General features: G+C 38.6%; 1 protein-coding gene across 1 annotated transcript in view; it reads left to right on the top strand.

The window, feature by feature from the left end:
* Positions 1-19,685, top strand: part of Col4a6 (collagen type IV alpha 6 chain) — a 299,929-nt gene that overhangs the window by 57,868 nt on the left and 222,376 nt on the right. The window lies entirely within an intron of this gene.

Here is a 19,685-nt window from a genome sequence, read left to right as displayed (position 1 = left end):
TCTGTATTAAAAACACACAATAGATGTTATTTTAAAAAGGAAATCAATAAGACAGGCCCTGTCTCGGTAGAGTTCATAATGAGTGTGCTAGCCCAGAGAACAGATGGTTTCCTAGATCTAAGCATAAAGGTTTGCACAGAGTGCTTGGGGTGGGAGGTGGGGGATGCATGGTAGAGAAACTTACTACATCTTCTTAGAGTCATGAATAAAGTGTGAGAAGATGTCGCATTTGAGTTGAGGCTTGGTTGAGCAGAGGACATTGGTGGGAAGGAGTCCAAAGAGTACAGACAGCCCAGACACAGCAGTCTGGAAGCTGTAACTGGGTCAAGGAATGTGGAGGAATACAACAGAGACGGACACAGTACTGTGAAGCCCTGAGTGAGCATGTGAGCAGAAGTATTCATAGTATGTACTCTGATGTGGAGCTTCCAGCTCTTCATCTCTAACCCTAAGAGCAGAGTTAAGGAATCTCTGACTCTAAGAGAAGCAGTGATAATAGAGACTAGAGATATCCCAGAGTTTGAAGGTTCTGCCTGTGTCTCTTTCCTAAAGTGGTGAGGTGGAATTCTTGAGAATCTATAAGGATTCATTTACATGCAACTAAAACTGAAACACTCTGGCAGCCGTTAATAGTTAATAATCTTATCTTTAGCATTCCTGCTTCTGGACTCTGCCAATATAGTGAAAACCTCAGAAAAATCTCTGCTACAGAATGATTTGTGAGAGATTTGCTAAGATGGATGAAGAGATGTGTTATGACAGAGATCATACTTCCTAATTCTCCACCCAGCCTGATATACCATGGGATGTAGAATGTTTAAAATTCCAAGAGCCAGGTGATGGTGACCTATGCCTTTAATCCCAGCACTCAGGAGGCATAGGTAGATAGATCTCTGAGATTTCAAAACCAGCCTGGTTTACAAAACTGATTTCTAGGACAGTTAGCACTGCACAAAGAAACTTTGTCTTGAAATAAATAAATAAAAACTCCAGGAACCTGAAGAAAATAGAGTTATGTGTTCTATCTGTGACACTGATTGTTTCTAGGGCTTTCAAGGTACACATATGACAGAATAAAAAAGAAAAATTACCAATATATCACATCTAAGATGAAACTTTTTAGCTTCGATAAACAAGACAGGTAATATTAGTACCAGAACTAAAATAGGTAGGCCTCAAAACACGTGGTACAAGCTACCAGGAAAGTTGGAACACTGAGTGCCCAATTTCATTATCTGTGTGTCCCAATACAATGGTATTTCCTGTGGAATATGAAAATTAATGTTGTATTAGACTTAGAGTCAGTTAACTATAGCTAGATGCAGGTATTTACTATTTACTCCCACTCAGAGAAAGTTTGCTTTCCCCTGCACAAAACTGATGATGTAATTTCAATCCCTGGAACCCACAATGAAGGAGAGAACTGACTCCCAGAAGCTACACACACACACACACACACACACACACACACACACCATATTGTGCTCATGTGTACATACACATACACTAATAAAATTTAAAATTGTTTGCTAATATCATACCTATGCTTATTATTAATAAAACAAAGCTTTATGAAGCATTTACAATATGCTAAGTGCTATGAACTTTCCAAACTCTTAGGCCTTACCCAATTTACCAAAGGAGATAGGTTTTTCTGTTGTTGAATAATTTTATGAATTCTCAAAGAATATTGTGTATTTTGACCATTTTCACTCTCCTCTCCAAACTCCTGCCAAATCCACCCTCCCCACTCTCATTCTCATAACCATCCACTTTTGATGTTTTCTTTTCATTAAAAGAAAAAAATACCAAGTCCAATTTGTGTTGCCCAACTACTCTTGGGAGTTGGTCTTACACAGCAGTGTGGTTAGCTTAACAGATAGTTACACCATTGAAGACAAATAATATTCTTTACTAGTTGGAGACAAGGGTCAGTGGTTTAGTGCCTACATTCCTCTTGCAGGGGACTCAAGATGGATTCCTAGTACCCATGTCAGGTGACACACAATTGCCTCTAAATCCAGTTCCAGGGGATCCAATACCTCTGGCCCCATGGCAACCTACACTCAGCACACAGTCACACATATATGATACAGATATACACATGATTACAAATAAAGTAATTTTTTAAAAAACAAAGAAACTGACTCTCTGTCTCCAAGAAGCTATTAAATTATACTAGGATATATAAGAGAGTTTGGTTTTGTCTTTGTTTTAACAGGACTTCAGTGGATAATTCAGCACATAGAACAAATCATGTCATGACATTTTGCAAGATTGACTGGGTTTATATCTGGGGTCTGGAATCACCTTTATGTATTCATGAATTTATGTTTGTTCTTCCATTCTGCATATACATATAGAATTCTTATTATGTCCTACGTGCTAGGCTGGGCTATAAGCTAAAATCTACTATTGAAAAGGATGGACAAAACCTTGGTCTTTTTGTATCTTATATTCTAGAGGGGAATATACAAATGAATAAAAAAGTACACAAAGAAAAATTATTAGTTGCAGTAAGGGATGCAAGGGAAAGGAACACAGTCATATGATTAGATGAAACAAAATAATATGATCTCTTCTGGGGAAGTCAGGAAGAGCTTTCTGGGGAAGCATTTCAGCTGAAAATTGAAAGGGTGAGTAGGACCCATAATCTCTGTTTCTTTTCTTAATTCATAGAAATGGAGTCTGGGGACATGCAAATCAGTGCTCTACAAACCACAGTTTAAAACATTCCTGTTTTAAAATTCACTGGTATAGCTTTTGGTCAGCATTACCTTACTAATGCAATATAACCAACTGGATAAGGTTGAAATAGAATGGACTGAAATTTTCCAGTATCATTATTGAGGATAATTATTTTGTAAAACAATATAAAGCACATATCTTGGGGGTGAAGAGATAGCTCAGTGATTAAGAGCACTTCCTGCTCTTCCAAAGGTCCCGAGTTCAGTTCCCAGCATCCACATGGCAGCTCAAATTTGGCTGATGTTCTCTTCTCATATGCAGATGTACGAAGTATCCATATACAAAGCATACATAAATAAACAAATAAGAGAACAGTTTTGTTCTCTAGTTCCCTTCTTTTAGTGATAAAAGTCTTCCTATGTGTCTTTTTTACCTTCTTCTCAGTAATTATGGACATAGGAAAGTGCCCTCCCACCATTGACTGAGTGCCTACATTGTAAACAGAATACTATTCATTGTCCCAGTAACCCCATGAAGTAGAAACCATTCATCTTCCCTTTGTAGGAATTGGTAAGCCTGAAATGGTACTTAAGAACCTGTTAGGTTTTTATCACTTATATTTGATGATCCATGTTTTGAATTAAGTCTACCTTATTCCAGAAAAATCACTTTGTCATTCCTGTATGGACTTCAAATCATTTAATTCTGAAGCAACAAAACACATTGTTTTCAAATAGACATCAAATGATGCCTGATGATTATGTGTGTGTGTGTGTGTATGTGTGTGTGTGTATCTCCTATCAGCACCCTATTCATGCAGATATGTGAAAAAGAAATCACCAAAGAAGGGTATTTGAAGATCAATAAATTCCTTGACAACATTAGCCAAGAGCGGAGCAATATTTCTCTATGTTGGGAGACATGGTGCTTTGCAAGTAAAACAAGAGTCCAGCCTCAGGGAGGAGACACCAATGCTGTCAGAGAGAGAGTCAAACTGGCTTATTGAATTCCCCCCAAATGAAATAGGTTAGCGGGTGCCTCTGTACAGTTATACTCCAATTACTTCATTCTTCCTCAGCAAACAATGGGAACAGATGGAGGCTAAGGAGAAACCCTCAATAACTAAATAGAAGGAAATTAATAGTCTTGGGGGGTCACAGAATTAAAACTCTAAAGGCAGAGTGTACTTAGTCATATAATGAGCTGTAGTTAAAGAGGTGATTGGAATAATGTGAAGATAATTTCACAAGTGGCCTTCTTAAGACCCTACGGTTTAAAGTGACAATCTGCAGGGTGATGTGATGAAAAATTACTTTGATGGTATGATTTCTGACCCAGGTTTGAAGAAAGAATCTTCAGTTCTATGGGCCTCAGTTTCCTAGATTATAAAGTAAAAATGGCAAACTCTTGTCATTTATTGTCTCTATAAAGTAAGAAATAAGACCTTTACCAGACCTACTGAATCAGCTTTGCATGTTAACAAATTACCCTGATGATTCATCTGCATAGTACAAAATGAGAAACTTGCCTAGGCAGTTCCAGCCCACACTCCATCCTCCTTCCTGTGAACACCTTGAACATTTGGGCTTGTAAATCTTATCACCCAGTTTCTTTCCAGTTCATTCTTTTTTTCCCTCTTTTTATTGGATATTTTATTTACATTTCAGATGCCATCCCCTTTCCCCCTTTCCCCTCCCTAGAAAACCCCTATCTCATGCCCCCTTTCCTTTTTGCTTTTATACGATTTTTTTAAAATGTTAATCAAAGGCTTTATAAGCTTGGTAATGCTCAATCAGAAGTGTAACCCAATACCCAACCTAGATATATCAACTATCTTTGACTGGTGGAGACATGTGAACATCTGCCTCTGTGTCCCCCCTCTCTTTCTCTCTCTCATCACCTAGCTTCTCCTCTCCTTTTTCTCCTCCTCTCCTTACTCCATCTCTTCCTCTCTGTACTCCTTCCCCCTTAGCTCCTGCTACATATCACCCTTCCTGTTAAAATAAAACTTTTCTCTCAAAATACATTTAGAGCATAATTATGCCTATTTGTACGAGTGAAGTACAAGATAGTCCTAATACCCAGTCCATCATTTTGTTGACTAACCAGAACCTCTGTCATCTCTCCTAACTAAAACACTTAGTTCTGAACCTGGCTTTTTTTCTTGGCTTTAGAATGAATGTCAGCTGAAAACCATCCACTTAGATCTTTTCTCTCAAAGTAAATAGCCAGGATTGGCTATGAGACTATAAGTTTTCAACCCTGTCAGATATCCAGAATGACTGAGTTAACTGAAATTATGGGAATCACAAAGCATAGCTTCTAAAACATAGCCAGTTTATAGAGACTGCTGAACACCTGGACAGTCCCTATACTACAGAACGTTGGAACATCAAATCTTCAGCCTTCTGGCCCAGGATCATCTGACAGACCTTAGTGATGTAGAATTATTAAGGGCTGATTACTCTGTCTAGGCAGATATAATCAGTCGACTATTCTGCAAGTGTGTACTTTTCTGGACAGTAATTTTCCTGTAGATGGAAAGAGGCAATTTTTGCCTAGTGGCTGTCTCACCACAACTGGAGTAACTCCAAAGATGCTTAGAATCCAAGACAGGAAGCTGTCAGGAGCAGACAGGTCTCTAATCAAAATGAACATTAATACAGAAATGTTTGTAATGTCAATTCTGTGGACTTCTGACATTTTGAAAATCAACTATCCATGTAAAGTAATCTGGACTGTTGTCTGTTCACTCCACTCAGCTATTTCTAAATAAATCATAGAAAACACCCTAACAATAAACTCCAAGCCATGAATTTGCTGTAGTCCCTTAACGCACAGGCTAACCATCTCAAATCTGTTAAAAAAAAGTTAAGGAAGGACTGGGTCTAAGCCTTGTATTCCTAAATGTGTTATACTGGTACAATGCCTATGAGAGTATCAATATTCATCCACTTTTATATCAATAAGAAGCTCGTACTAATGAAAACCTTAAAATTTGTAATCAAAGTAAATTGGTGCCATTTAAGAATTTATATCTTCATCTTGATAATAATTATAAAGATTTCTACTAATGGGATATGGCTATGCAATAAACCCTAGCTAATCCTCTCTATTCCCACAAAACCACTACTTTTCCCTAGAAAGACAGCCCAACATTTACCACTTTAGTCCCCAATCCCAGGGAATAGGGGCGCTGACTCTTCATTAACTTCTTCAAGTTGATTATGGGTGTTGAGATATTAGAAGAGGAGTGGGGGTGGGGGAAGAGTAAATTGATAAGCCTCTGATACTGTGTCTTCACTGCATCCAGGTGGAATTCCAGGACCTCAGAGGTTTGAGCAGGTCTGCTCAGCTTGCTTGATGAGTAGATACACCAAGGCTGTGTATTCTGCAATATACAATTCTCAAAACAAATTTTAGTATCAAGATAATTTTTTAAGACAGCTGACATTTTATTAAAGATGTTGGTTCTAACAGCTTTTCTTTTTTCCCTTCTTTTATTGGATATAATATTTACATTTCAAATTTTATCCCCTTACCCCATTCCCCCAACACCCAGGAACCCTTTATCCCATCCCCCCTCCTCCTGCTTCTATGAGGGTGTGCACCTACCTACCACCCACTCCCTCCTCCCCATCACTCTCAGTGTTCAGCCTTCATGGGACCAAAGATCTCCTCTCCCACATATGCCCAACAAGGCCGTCCTCCCCTACATATACAGCTGGAGTCATGTGTTCCTCCATATGTGCTCCTAGGCTGGTGGTTTAGAACCTGGGGAGCTCTGGCTGGTTGGTATTGTTGCTCTCCTCATGGGGCCACCAACACTTTCAGCTCCTTCAGTCTACTCTCTAACTTCTCCATTGGGAACCCTTGATCAGATTAATGGTTAGCTGTGAGTATCTGCCCCTGGGTATGTCAGACTCTGGGGGACCTCTAAGGAGACAGCCTTATCAGGCTGCTGTCAGCATTCCCTTCCTGTCAGCCATATCAGTGTCTATTTTTGGTGACTGCACATGGGATGAATACGAAGGTGAAATGGTCTCCATACAACCTCTCCTTCAGTTTCTGTCACACACTTTGTCTCCATATTTGCTCCCTTGGGTGTTTAGTTACTCCTTCTAAGAAAGGCCTAGGCATCCACACTTGTTCTTCCTTCTTCATGAGCTTCATGTGGTCTGTTAGTTGAATCTTTGTTGTTTTCAAACTTTTGGGCTAATAACCGCTTATCAGTGAGTAAATACCATGTGTGTTCTTTTGTGATTGGGTTGCCTTACTCAGGATGATATTTTCTAGTTCCATCCATTTACCTAAGAATTTCTTGAATTCATTATTTTAATAGCTGAGTAATATTGCATTGTGTAAATGTACCACATTTTTTGTATCCATTCCTCTGTTGAAGGGCATCTGGGTTATATTCCAGCTTCTCGCTATTATAAATAAGGCTGCTATGAACATAGTGGAGCATATGTCCTTGTTATGTATTGGAGCATCTTCTGGGTATATGCCCAGGAGTGGTATAGCTCGGTCCTCATGTAATGCTATGTCGAATTTTCTGAGGAACCGCCAGACTGATTTCCAGAGTGGTTGTACCAGCTTGCAATCCCACCAACAATGGAGAAGTGTTCCTCTTTCTTCACATCCTCACCAGCATCTACTATCACTTGAGTTTTTTATCTTAGCCATTCTGACAGGTGTGAGGTGGTATCTCAGGGTTGTTTTGATTTGCATTTCCCTGATGACTAAGGATGTTGAGCATTTCTTAAGGTGCTTCTCTGCCATTCCAGTTTCCTCAGTTGAGAATTCTTGGTTTACCTCTGTACCCCATTTTTAATAGGGTTATTTGGTTGTCTGGAATCTAATTTCTTGAGTTCTTTGTATATATTGGATATTAGCCCTCTAGCAGATCTAGAATTGGTAATGATCTTTTCCCAATCTGTTGGTTGCCATTTTGTCTTATTGACAGTGTCCTTTGCCTTAAAGAAACTTTGCAATTTTATGAGGTCCCATTTGTCAATTCATGATCTTAGAGCATAAGCCATTGGTGTTCTGTTCAGGAACTTTTCCCCTGTGCCTAGGTATTCGAGGGTCTTCCTCAACTTCTCTTCTATTAGTTTCAATGTATCTGGCTTTATGTGAAGGTCCTTTATCCACTTGGACTTGAGCTTTGTACAAGGCGATAAGAATGAATTAATTTGCATTCTTCTACATGCTGACCTCCAGTTGAGCCAGCACCACTTGTTGAAAATGCTGCCCTTTTTCCACTGGATGGTTTTAGCTCACTTGTCAAAGATCAAGTGACCATAGGTGTGTGGGTTCATTTCTGGGTCTTCAATTCTATTCCATGGATCTTCCTGCCTGTCTCTGTACCAATACCATGCAGTTTTTATCACTACTGCTCTGTAGTACAGTTTGAGGTCAGGGATAGTGATGCCCCCAGAAGTTCTTTTATTGTTGAGAATAGTTCTTGCTATCCTAGATTTTTTGTTATTCCAAATGAATTTGTAAATTGCTCTTTCTATCTCTATGAAGAATTGATTTGGAATTTTGATGGGGATTGCATTGAATATGTAGATTGCTTTTAGCAGGATGGCCATTTTTACTAAATTAACCCTGCCAATCCAGGAGCATGGGAGATCTTTCCATCTTCTGAGATCTTCTTCAATTTCTTTCTTCAGAGACTTGAAGTTCTTGTCATACAGATCTTTCACTTGCTTGGTTAGATTCACTCAAAATATTTTATTTTATTTGTGGCTATTGTGAAGGGTGTCATTTCCCTAATTTCTTTCTCAGCCTGTTTATCCTTTGAGTAGAGGAAGGCTACTGATTTGTTTGAGTTGATTTTATATCCAGCCACATTGCTAAAGTTGTTTATAAGGTTTAGGAGTTCTCTGGTGGAAGTTTTAGGGTCACTTAAATATACTATCATATCATCTGCAAATAGTGAAATTTTGACTTCTTCCTTTCCTATTTGTATCCCTTTGACTTCCTTTTGTTGTCTAATTACTCTAGTTAGGACTTCCAGTACTATATTAAATAGGTATGTTGAGAGTGGGCAGCCTTGTCTAGTCCCTGATCTTAGTGGGATTGCTTCAAGTTTCTCTCCATTTAGTTTGATGTTGGCTACTGGCTTGCTGCATATTGCTTTTACTGTGTTTAGGTATGGGCCTTGAATTCCTGATCTTTCCAAGACTTTTAACATGAAGGGATGTTGAATTTTGTCAAATGCTTTCTCAGCATCTAGTGAGATGATCATGTGGTTTTTTTCTTTGAGTTTATTTATGTAGTAGATTACATTGATGGATTTCTGAAAATTGAACCATCCCTGCATTCCTGGGATAATGCCTACTTGATCATGATGGATAATTGTTTTGATGTGTTGTTGGATTTGGTTTGTGAGAATTTTATTGAGTATTTTAGCATCAAGATTGGTCTGTAGTTTTCTTTCTTTGTTGGGTCTTTCTGTGGTTTAGGTATGAGTGTAATGATAGCTTCATAGAACAAATTTGGTAGTGTTCCTTCTGTTTCTATTTGATGGAATAGCTTGAAGAGCGTTAGTATTAGGGCTTCCTTGAAGGTCTGAATGAATTCTGCACTAAAACCATCTGGCCCCTGACATTTTTTGGTGGGGAGATTTTTAATGACTGCTTCTATTTCTTTAGGAGTTATACGACTGTTTAGATGGTTTATCTGCTCCTCGTTTAACTTTGGTACTTGGTATCTATCTAGAAAATTGTTCATTTCATTCAGATTTTCCAATTTTGTTGAGTATAGGCCTTTGTAGTAGGATCTGATGATTTTTTTAATTTCCTCTGTTTCTGTTGTTATGTCTCCCTTTTCATTTCTGATTTGAGTACTGTCTCTGTGCCCTTTGGTTAGTCTGGCTAAAGGTTTGTCTATCTTGTTGATTTTCTCAAAGAAACAGCTCTTGGTTTTGTTAATATTTTGTATAGTTTTTTCTGTTTCAACTTGGTTGATTTCATCCCTGAGTTTGATTATTTCCTGCTGTCTACTCCTCTTGGGTATATTAGCTTCTTTTTGTTCTAATGCTTTCAGGTGTGCTGTCAAGTTGTTAATGTATGCTCTTTCCATTTTCTTTTTGTGGGCACTTAGAGCTATGATTTTTCCTCTTAGTACTGCTTTCATGGAGTCCCACAAATTTTGATATGATGTGTCCTCATTTTCATTTAATCTTAAAAAGTCTTTAATTTCTTTCTTTATTTCTTCCTTGACCAAGTTATCATTGAGTAGAGCACTGTTCAGTTCCCAAGTGTATGTGAGATTTCCATTGTTTTTGTCCATGTCAAAGATGAGTCTTAGTCCATGGTGGTCTGATAGGGTACAAGGGATTATTTCAATCTTTTTGTATCTGTTGAGGCCTGTTTTGTGACCAATTATATGGTCTATTTTCGAGAAGGTACCATGAGGTGCTGAGAAGAAGGTATATTCTTTTGTTTTAGGATGGAATGTTCTATAGATGTCAGTTAAGTCCAATTGGTTCTTGACTTCTGTTAGTTCCATTGTGTCTCAGTTTAGTTTCTGTTTCCATGATATGTCCATAGCTGAGAGTGGGGTGTTGAAATCTCCCACTATTACTGTGTAAGGTGCAATGTATGCTTTAAGCTTTAGTAAAGTTTCTTTTATGTATGTGGGTACCCTTGCATTTGGGGCATAGATGTTCAGAATTGCAAGTTCCTCTTGGTACATTTTTCCTTTGATGAATATGAAGTGTCCTTCTTTATCTTTTTTTATTACTTTTGGTTGAAAAACGATTTTATTTGATATTATAATCGCTATTCCTGCTTGTTTCTTAGGACCATTTGCTTGGAAGATTGTTTTCCAACCTTTTACTCTGAGGTAGTGTCTGTCTTTTTGAAAAAGATGCATTTCCTGTATGCAGCAAAACGTTGGGTCCTGTTTACGTATCAAGTCTGATAGTCTATGTCTTTTTATTGGAGAATTGAGTCCATTGATATTAAGAGATATTAAGGAAAAATGAATGTTGTTTCCTGTTATTTTTGTTATTGGCTGTGGAGATATATTTGTATAGCTACCTTATTTTAGGGTTGTTGGAAGATTACTTTCTTGCTTTTTCTAGGTTGTAGTTTCCCTCCTTGTATTGGAGTTTTCCAACAATTATCCTTTGAAGTGCTGGATTTGTGGTAAGATGTTGTGTACATTTGGATTTGTCATGGAATATTTTGGTTTCTCCATCAATAGTGATTGAGAGTTTTGCTGGGTATAGTAGTCTGGGCTGGCATTTATGTTCTTTTAGGGTCTGTATGATATTAGTCCAGGATCTTCTGGCTTTTATGGTCTCTAGTGAGAAGTCTGGTGTAATTCATATAGGTCTGCCTTTATATGTTACTTTATCTTTTTTTTTTTTTTTTTTTTTTTTTTTTTTTTTTTTTTTTTTTTTTTTTTTTTTTTTTTTTTTTTTTTTTTGGTTTTTCGAGACAGGGTTTCTCTGTATAGCCCTGGCTGTCCTGGAACTCACTCTGTAGACCAGGCTGGCCTCGAACTCAGAAATCCGCCTGCCTCTGCCTCCCAAGTGCTGGGATTAAAGGCGTGCGCCACCACCGCCCGGCCACTTTATCTTTTTCCCTTACTGCTTTTAGTAATTTTTTCTTTGTTTTGTAGATTTGATGTTTTGATTAATATGTAGTGGGAGGTATTTCTTTTCTGGTCTAATCTATTTGAAGTTCTGTAGGCCTCTTTTATATTTATGGACATCTCTTTCTTTAGGTTAGGGAAGTTTTCCTCTATAATTTTGTTGAGGATATTTACTGGTCTTTTAAGTTGGGAGTCTTCCCCCTCATTTATTCCTATTATCCTTAGGTTTGGCCTTCTCATTGTGTCTTGGATTTCCTGTATATTTTGGGTTAGTAGCTTTTTGTATTTTGCATTTTCTTTGACAGTTGTGTCAATGTTTGCCATGGTATCTTCTGCACATGAGATTCTCTCTTCTATCTCTTGTATTCTGTTGGTGATACTTGTGTCTATGACTCCTGATCTTTTTTTTAGGTTTTCTATCTCCAGAGTAGTCTCCCTTTGAGATTTCGTTATTGCTTCTACTTCCATTTTTAGATCTTGGATGGTTTTGTTTAATTCCTTCTCCTGTTTGGTTGTGTTTTCTTGCAATTCCTTAAGGGATTTTTGTGTTTCCTCTTTAAGGGTTTCTATCTGTCTACCAGTGTTCTCCTTAAGTTCTTTGAGAGTGTTATTTATGTCTTTCTTAAATATCATCATCATAGAAGTGATTTTAATTCTGAATTCTGCTTTTCTGTTGTGATAGGGTGTTCAGGGCTTGCTATGATGGGGGAACTGGGTTCTGATGATGCCATGTAACTTTGGATTCTGTGCTTACATTCTTGCTCTTGCCTTTTGCCATCTGGTTAACTCTAGTGCTGCCTGTACTTGCTGTCTCTGACTGAAGCCTGTCTTTCTAGTTATCTAGCTTGTGTCTGATCTCCTCAGGGTCCAGATGTCTCTGTGATCTCCAGCTGCACTGAGTACAGTGGTACCTCTAGGATGCCTCAGGATATGGTGCCTCCAAGGTAGCAGACCAGCTAGGTGTCTGCTGTTCTGGGTGCAGTGTCACCTCTATGATGTCTCAGGATAAGGTGCCCACTGATCTGAGTGCAGTGGCTCCTCTAGGATATCTCAGGATATGTTGTCTGAAGCTCTGAGTTCACTTTTTCCTCTGTGGCTCTGGGTTGAGTGGACCTTTTAGAATGTCTCGGGAGGAATCCGGGGTCCACACAAGAGCAGACCGGGCAGAGGTCTACTCCAGGCCTCAGATCTGGGAGAGGGGTTGAAGGGGAGTGGTATTCCGCAGGGGCAGGGGTTTGGGTATCTGCTGGAATCTGAGTGCTCACAGCACCCAGCTATGGGCTTAGGGCAGTGTGTGGGTCTTCCTACCTACAGCTGTGGGATCCATGGAGCCTCCAGAATGTCCCTGGTGTAATCCGGGGTCTACACAAGAGAGGACCTGGCAGTGGTCTGATCCAGGCCTCAGATCCAGGAGAGGGGCGGAAGGGGGGTGCTATTCCACAGGGGCAGGGGGGGTTATCTGCTGGAATCTGAGGGCTCCCAGCACCCAGCTATGGGCTCAGGGCAGTGTGTGGGTCTTCCTACCTAGGCTGGCTGTGGGATCCGTGGAACCTCCAGGATGTCTCGGGCGGAATCCGGGGTCCACACAACAGCAGACCGGGCAGAGCAGTTCGTTCTTTTATGGCCTTGAAACCATAAATATTTAGGCAGCAAATAAACATTCATGAATTTTTATGTTATAAGATCATTTTTACTGTCTTTTAATTCCACATGTCATGAGAAATTACTATGGGAGTCATTTTAACATATATAGCATGTATCATGTGAAAAAAATAACATTTTTCCTTACTTTCACTAGACAACTAGGAATTCTCGGTGGTTATCTGATATATTATCTCAGAACATATCTAGCAAAACCTTCTTGAATTGATTTGGAATAAAATAAAACCCTCTTAAGAATGGAAGCAAAGTATCGTTTAATTTTCTCTGGATTTCAAAATCTCAGTGAGAATAACTACAGTGATCCAGGAGTGAAATATACCTGATTGAAGATTCGACCCTATCTGACTGCCAATCAAAGCACAACATTAAAGAGCTGGCAAAAAAAAATTTACCAACCTACAACACAAGCTATTGTGTTTTACAAACCTAGACAGAGCATCTGGTATGAATGGATAATCACTGAAGGTACCTACACAGATTGCAGGTGTTTGGAAATGTGAGGTTCAGGTACATGTGTTTGGCTTTGAGATAAGCTTTCAGCTGAGAAGATAAATGCTTATGCTTTAGGGTCAAGACACTGAGTTTCTAAGCCTCTTCTACTTTCTAGTGTTGTGTTTCAGGATGCCTATGCTTGGGAGCTAACAGCAATACGTCTTTTGATTTTTATCATGATTCCCTACTTGGATGAAAACACTACAGTGATTGTGGCTTTAAACTCCCACTGGATAACTCCTGTAGATGTATTTCACTTATGAGTTTTTGAGGATTGTGCTAGCTAGTTTTTATGCCAACTGGATACAAGCTATAGTCATCTGAGAGAAGGAAACCACAAATGAGAAAATGCATCCAAAAGATCTTGTCATAGGTAGGTAATAACAATAAGCCGCACAGATCCTACTATTAACTACTTAAAAACCTTTAGTGCACATAACTATGTATAAATATACAAATATAGTTTTAATGAACTGTTTTCATCTGAGCTGACAGTGTTCCCTCCAAGAGCCAAATACCACCTAACAAAAAGCCAAACTGCCACGCAAATTTGAAACCCTCTTGTGATTTTTTTAGCCAGGGCTGTCAAAGAGACTCTAAAAATATGCAGCCAATTGCTGTTGCCCATGGATTACCACTCAGAGGTGGAAGGTAAGTCCCGACTGCTGAAGACATCATGTGCTTTAGAAACAGGGCTAGAGACTCCTGAGCTGAAACTAACCTGAATGCTACCTCCCTGATTACTAGCTTTCATGGAATGGGAAGGTGCCATGTAGTGCTTCCAAGAGAGAAAGGCAACAACAGTCCTATCCAGTTCTGGTGCATCCAGAACCACATCCAAGATCAGCATAACACGATAAGCCTAAAAATGCAGTAGTTACATACCAGCCTTGGTGGACTTAAAACCCACTCCACAAGAGGTAGACCTTCCCTACTAATAGCTGAGTGTAAGTGAAGTCGGCATTATTCAAGATATGCAACCACTAATTTACTAAACCAGCATGATCCCTAACAACAAATTATAAGCATATGTTCTTATGGCCACAGTTAAGTTTAGTCTTCACTTCTCATGAAGGGATCTTCTCTTTGCAACAGACAAGGACCATGACAGAAAGCCACAACCAATCATAATACAGAGTTGTGGACCCCAGTCCTAATGGAGACATCTACAAAACACTCTTGCACCAAAGCCTGGGTGTATGGAAAGAGTGTCAGAGTCAGAAGATCAGGGAGTTTGCTGTGAGATTGTGTCTCCTAATAATATCAGAAGTTACACCTATAAGGTCTCACAAACATGACTGTTCAATGTGAGCTGAACAAGGATGAAACCAATGAACATGTCAATCTGGATGGAGAAAATTCCATGTGGCCTCAACCCTACACAAAAACAATAGGCAACTGAGGAAAACTGCTAACAGGAGAAGTCATCCTTCCTAGATTAGAGCCCAACAATCGGTTGTCTAGTGCCAACAGATAAGCAGTGAAAACATAAATACAGGTAGCATTATTAGGACTGAACAGGTCATATTTGGAAATGTATATGTATATATACATATATGCATGCAGTTACAATTAGTAACAAAAAAGAGGCCATGGATTTGAAGGAGAGTGGATAAGGGTATTATTAAAAGACTTTGGAGGGAGAAAAGGAAAGGAGAGAAACATTTCAATCAAATTATAATGTCAAAAATTTAAAAAAAGACTACTGTAGGCAAGTCTGTATGGTATTTTTAATTAATGATAATGTGGGAGGGCCCAGCTTATTCTATATGAAAGTAGACTGATAGTGCTTGTATTAGGGTACCAGTAAGTACCCACTTCTTCATGGTTTCTGCATCAGCTTCTGCCTCCAGGTTCCTGTTCCTGTTTGATTGAGTTCCTTCCCTGACTTCCTTCAATGATGAACACTGACATGGAAATTCCAGGAAAATTAACCCATACCTCCCCAAATTGCTTTTGGTTATGCTGTTTAATCACACAGATTGTAACCCTGAGACAAAGATCTTTTAAAGAGCTCTTAATCATCCAGATACAGAAATGTATGAGTGATTATTGGATGTTGTTTGTTAGTGGTATCATTGATTTATGAGGTTCAAAAAGGCAACTCCTTACCTTAACAATTCTCTTTATGAGCTCTCAACAATAATACTCCTGCTCTTTGTGTCTTTCTAACAGGACATGGCACCTCTAGCCACATATACACAGTCCATTTTGTATATAGCCTACACCAGTTTCTTGACAGCCAGTCTAAGTGTGTCTTGGGGTGATTCATTGTTGTGAGCCAAAGTAACCTTAGATTACATAAATATAGGTGAATATAGCACAATTCCTTTTCCAGGTAACTTGATTGCCATGCATTCTTCTATGTTTGAAATCCCATCATAGCTCAAAACCATGTGGGTTAAACATAAGGAAAGCAACTGAGTTGTGTTCTAAAGACAATGGCTTAGAATATGTAGGGTACAAGTGAAGGAAATGAGGTGTTGGTACTATAGAGGAGACTTCTGGTTAAATACTTGGCTTTACATATTTGAAGGATGTTCTATTTGAAGGCAGGTTTCTATTGTGCTACAGTACCAGAATTTGGATCAATAGATTAAATCTGTAGGAAATACAATTTCAACTCAGTATGAGGAAAAGCTTTCAATGAGCAGTAGGCTGCTTTGAAAAGACACAATATCCCCTGTAAGTATAGTCATTCTAACATAGAGTGGGTAGGTTTCAAAATTTTCATCAAAGCCAGTACCATTGTCATTTCTTTGTTTCTTTGCTCCCAAGGAACTAGGAGACTCTATAGAATCATGTGAAAGCCACATGACTGACTAAGTGATCTTTATGATCCAGTTTATCCCACATGTCCAAGTTCTGCCTTCTTTCAACCAGTTCTTCTTGCTGATGTTTTATTATTGGTGGGAAGATCCATGTAATGGTAGAATTTCAATTGGTATTTGAGTCAAATGACCTTTGACCAATCCTAACAATGAAAAAAAAGAGTTATTGTATATATTCTTCTCTCTGTGTCCCTCTCTATGTCTCTGTCTCTCCCTTTGCCTCTCCCTCTCTCTTTCCACACATTCATGCATGCTTGCACACACACACACACACACACACACACACACACACACACACCACAACACACCAACTAAACTGAAGAAATTATGACCCAAAGATGCTAAACCCATTCTCCTAGAACAACCTAAGTTTTATTATTCTGATTATGCCTTGACTTTCTGAAGAGAATGTATATCATTTTCTATATATTCACTAATTACTCACTTCATTTAGAAGTGTGTTGCTATATTATAAAACAGTATCCCATAGCATGATTTCTTTGATCTCAAGTCATTGACATTTCACTGGCCTCAGATGCTGCTGTGATCTTAATGCAAGAGAGTTAAATGAAAATCTGACATTCCCAGGCTCTCTCCTGTGAAAAGAATTCTTTATGCATGCTGTCTACATTTTATACTTGGAAGTTGCATTCCAGATCCCTTTAAAATCCCCTTGGCTATAATCGAAATGCTGTCCTTCCAGGAATGACTTAGTGCACTGGGCCTGAGGGAGAGGAGCTTCCTCTCTTGGAGGGCTGAGTAGCTCCTTTAATCTAATTTACCACAAGTGTTCATTGCTCTGGGGCTCTGGGATTCTTCAGGATGAAAGTCCTCTATAAATATTTGTTATTGTTATGATAACCAGTATGGCTTCCTGAGTGAGATAAATTTGTCTTCTTGCTTCTGCTTCTTGTAGCTTCTCTCCCTAGCTTTTATTTCTCTCTCCAGATAATTTTTGTGTTAAAGAAACAATCTATTTGTGCAGTTAATTAAGCTGAGTACAGTGTGATAGGGCTTAGCGGACTTTTCAGGTTGTGGACTGTTAAGGGATAAAGGCCTGAGAGCTGGGGGTTCATACCATAAATATATATTTTAATCAACCAAGGGGAAAAATCCTTGGAAACAGAATTAAAAGTGATAGCAGCCAAATAATTAAATACTGTATGGAAGGGTCATGGGGACTGGTTTCCACAAAATTAAAAATGGTAAATCAATGTTTGCAATATTCTGTAGACTAAAATCAGGATAGTTCTTGATTTCAGGCTTCTATAAGATAACAGAATCTTTCTTCACTGAGAACGCAAGCCCTCTGCGATCTATCCCCATACTCATTTTCCTTTGCCAATAAACCATTCTTATTCCTCCTTAACTTCAAAGACCCCCTCCTCAAGAGGGCAAGTGACAATCTCCTCATAATACTGCTCTAACTATGCTAACTTCAAGACATCTCTTTGCTGCACTTTGAAATCCTGATTTCTGTCCCATTTTTATTTGCCATGTCACAGGTAAAGCAGGAAATTCCAGTAAGCTTCTAATGTGAGTTCGTCTTGCCTCCAAAATATTATCAATTTGAAAGCTCATAAGAAATAGAGCCCACTATAGCCAGAAATGATATGTGGTAGTGGCCCTAAATATACAATTTTGTAGTAGGTAATTGGATCAATTAGTTCACTAACAACTGTATGGTTGAAAAGAATCATAGTGAGTAAAAATAAAAAACATGAGGCATGCAGTTGGATACTGATATAAATTAAAAGATGAGGGGTGCTTAGAAATTGAAGTGAAAGAAAACAAAATAGATCTCTAGGGCTTGAGATTTCTTTAGCAGTTGTGCAAGGGCAGTCCAATCCTAGCTATCACCCAGACAGAAAACATCTGGTTACATCCAAATATGATTGACACAGCTGTTGGTATGAGTAGAGATACTTCTCCTTCTGAAGTTAATGACTTCTGCACAGCTGTGTCCAGTCTTCCAGCAGCTGCTCTGAATATAGTCTTTCTGGAGTCACATCTGTTTGATTCTACACAAGTAAGATACATACATGGAACTTTCTTTATTTCCTCAACTCAAAAATATGTGGGTGGTCCCTGACCTTTACATCCAAAAGGCAAATGATGACCACTTCTATCCTTTAGCTTTCCAAACCGCATGACCACTTAAAATGAATAGAATTGATTTGTCCATCTGCTCCCACCCTTGCCTTCTCCACTTATATACTGTTCCCACTTCAAGTCAGGAACTCGAATTAAGCCAGAAAAACAGAAGGGGGCACCTAGTAGGGGCTTAATAATTTTTTCTAAGTATGTCGGATTTAATTAAAAATCTGCTAAATAGAGTCAAAATGCTAAGCCATCTGCGTTTAATTTTAAGAAGAGATGAGTAGTGTTGGACACCATCACAAATCTCCTGGTACTAAGAAACGTGTTTCATGAATGGTGTGACAGTTACCCTCCGTTACCTTGGCAAGACAAGATAATAAGAAATTGCAGCTTGCTTGAGTTAGATAAGGAGGTAGCTTTAGCAGAGTGGTTAAAAGCAAGGAATTTGACATCAAACAAATCTGGATTAGAGTCACAGCTCTGGTCAATGAGTACCTGTGTGGTTTAGCATAATAAATTTCATTCTCTGGCCCTCGCCTTCACATTTCTAAAATTAATATAATGAAATTGCCTACTTTGTAGCTTTGATTTGAAGGTCAGAGGGAATAATGCTGGGAACCTGCACATTTAAGGAGGTGTATAAAGTGCCATTGGAGAACCAAAAGGTGACCATTCAGAAAAAAGAGAGAGAACTTATTGACACGGGCTTAGGGGAAATAATTTTTTAAATACTGTGAATGGGTTTGCTTCCACCATTTGTGGTTTGCTCTATTTTGAACCGTGATAAAGCCAATCATTTCTAGTGGTGATCCATCCCTAGAATGCTGAAAGTGTTTTTAGTATATGCCCTTTCCCCATGCTTCATCTAAAAATCCCACCTCTAGAAACTATCAAAACTTCATTTTCCATTTAACCTTCCTTGTTCTACCGTATCTTGCCACCTCTAGGTAAAACTGAGTGAACCATATTAGCCCTTAAAGGAACTCATTCTATTTTTTTTTTTTTTTTTGGTAATTTTAGCGTCAGTGTTCTTGTTCCTATTAAACAAATGTCCATCAGTAGTTGTGCTTAGCACTAGAAATACAGAAATAAATTCTATTTCACCTTTCCCTGGAAAAGCTCATACTTACAAAGGGAGGCTAAGAAAGATGATGACTTTAGTGCAGAATTCTGAGAGCTACAACAGGTATACCATGAGCATCCAAAGCATCATCAAATATTGACAGATCTAGAAAGCAAGACTTCTTAAGTAACCTGATTGTTATTAATATATACAGATAACCTTACGTCTGTTTTCAT

The sequence above is a fragment of the Arvicanthis niloticus genome, chromosome X, assembly GCF_011762505.2.
Source record: "Arvicanthis niloticus isolate mArvNil1 chromosome X, mArvNil1.pat.X, whole genome shotgun sequence".
NCBI lineage: Eukaryota > Metazoa > Chordata > Mammalia > Rodentia > Muridae > Arvicanthis > Arvicanthis niloticus.
The sequence above is the reverse complement of the archived record's forward strand: the minus strand, read 5'-3'. Positions and strand labels throughout refer to the sequence as shown.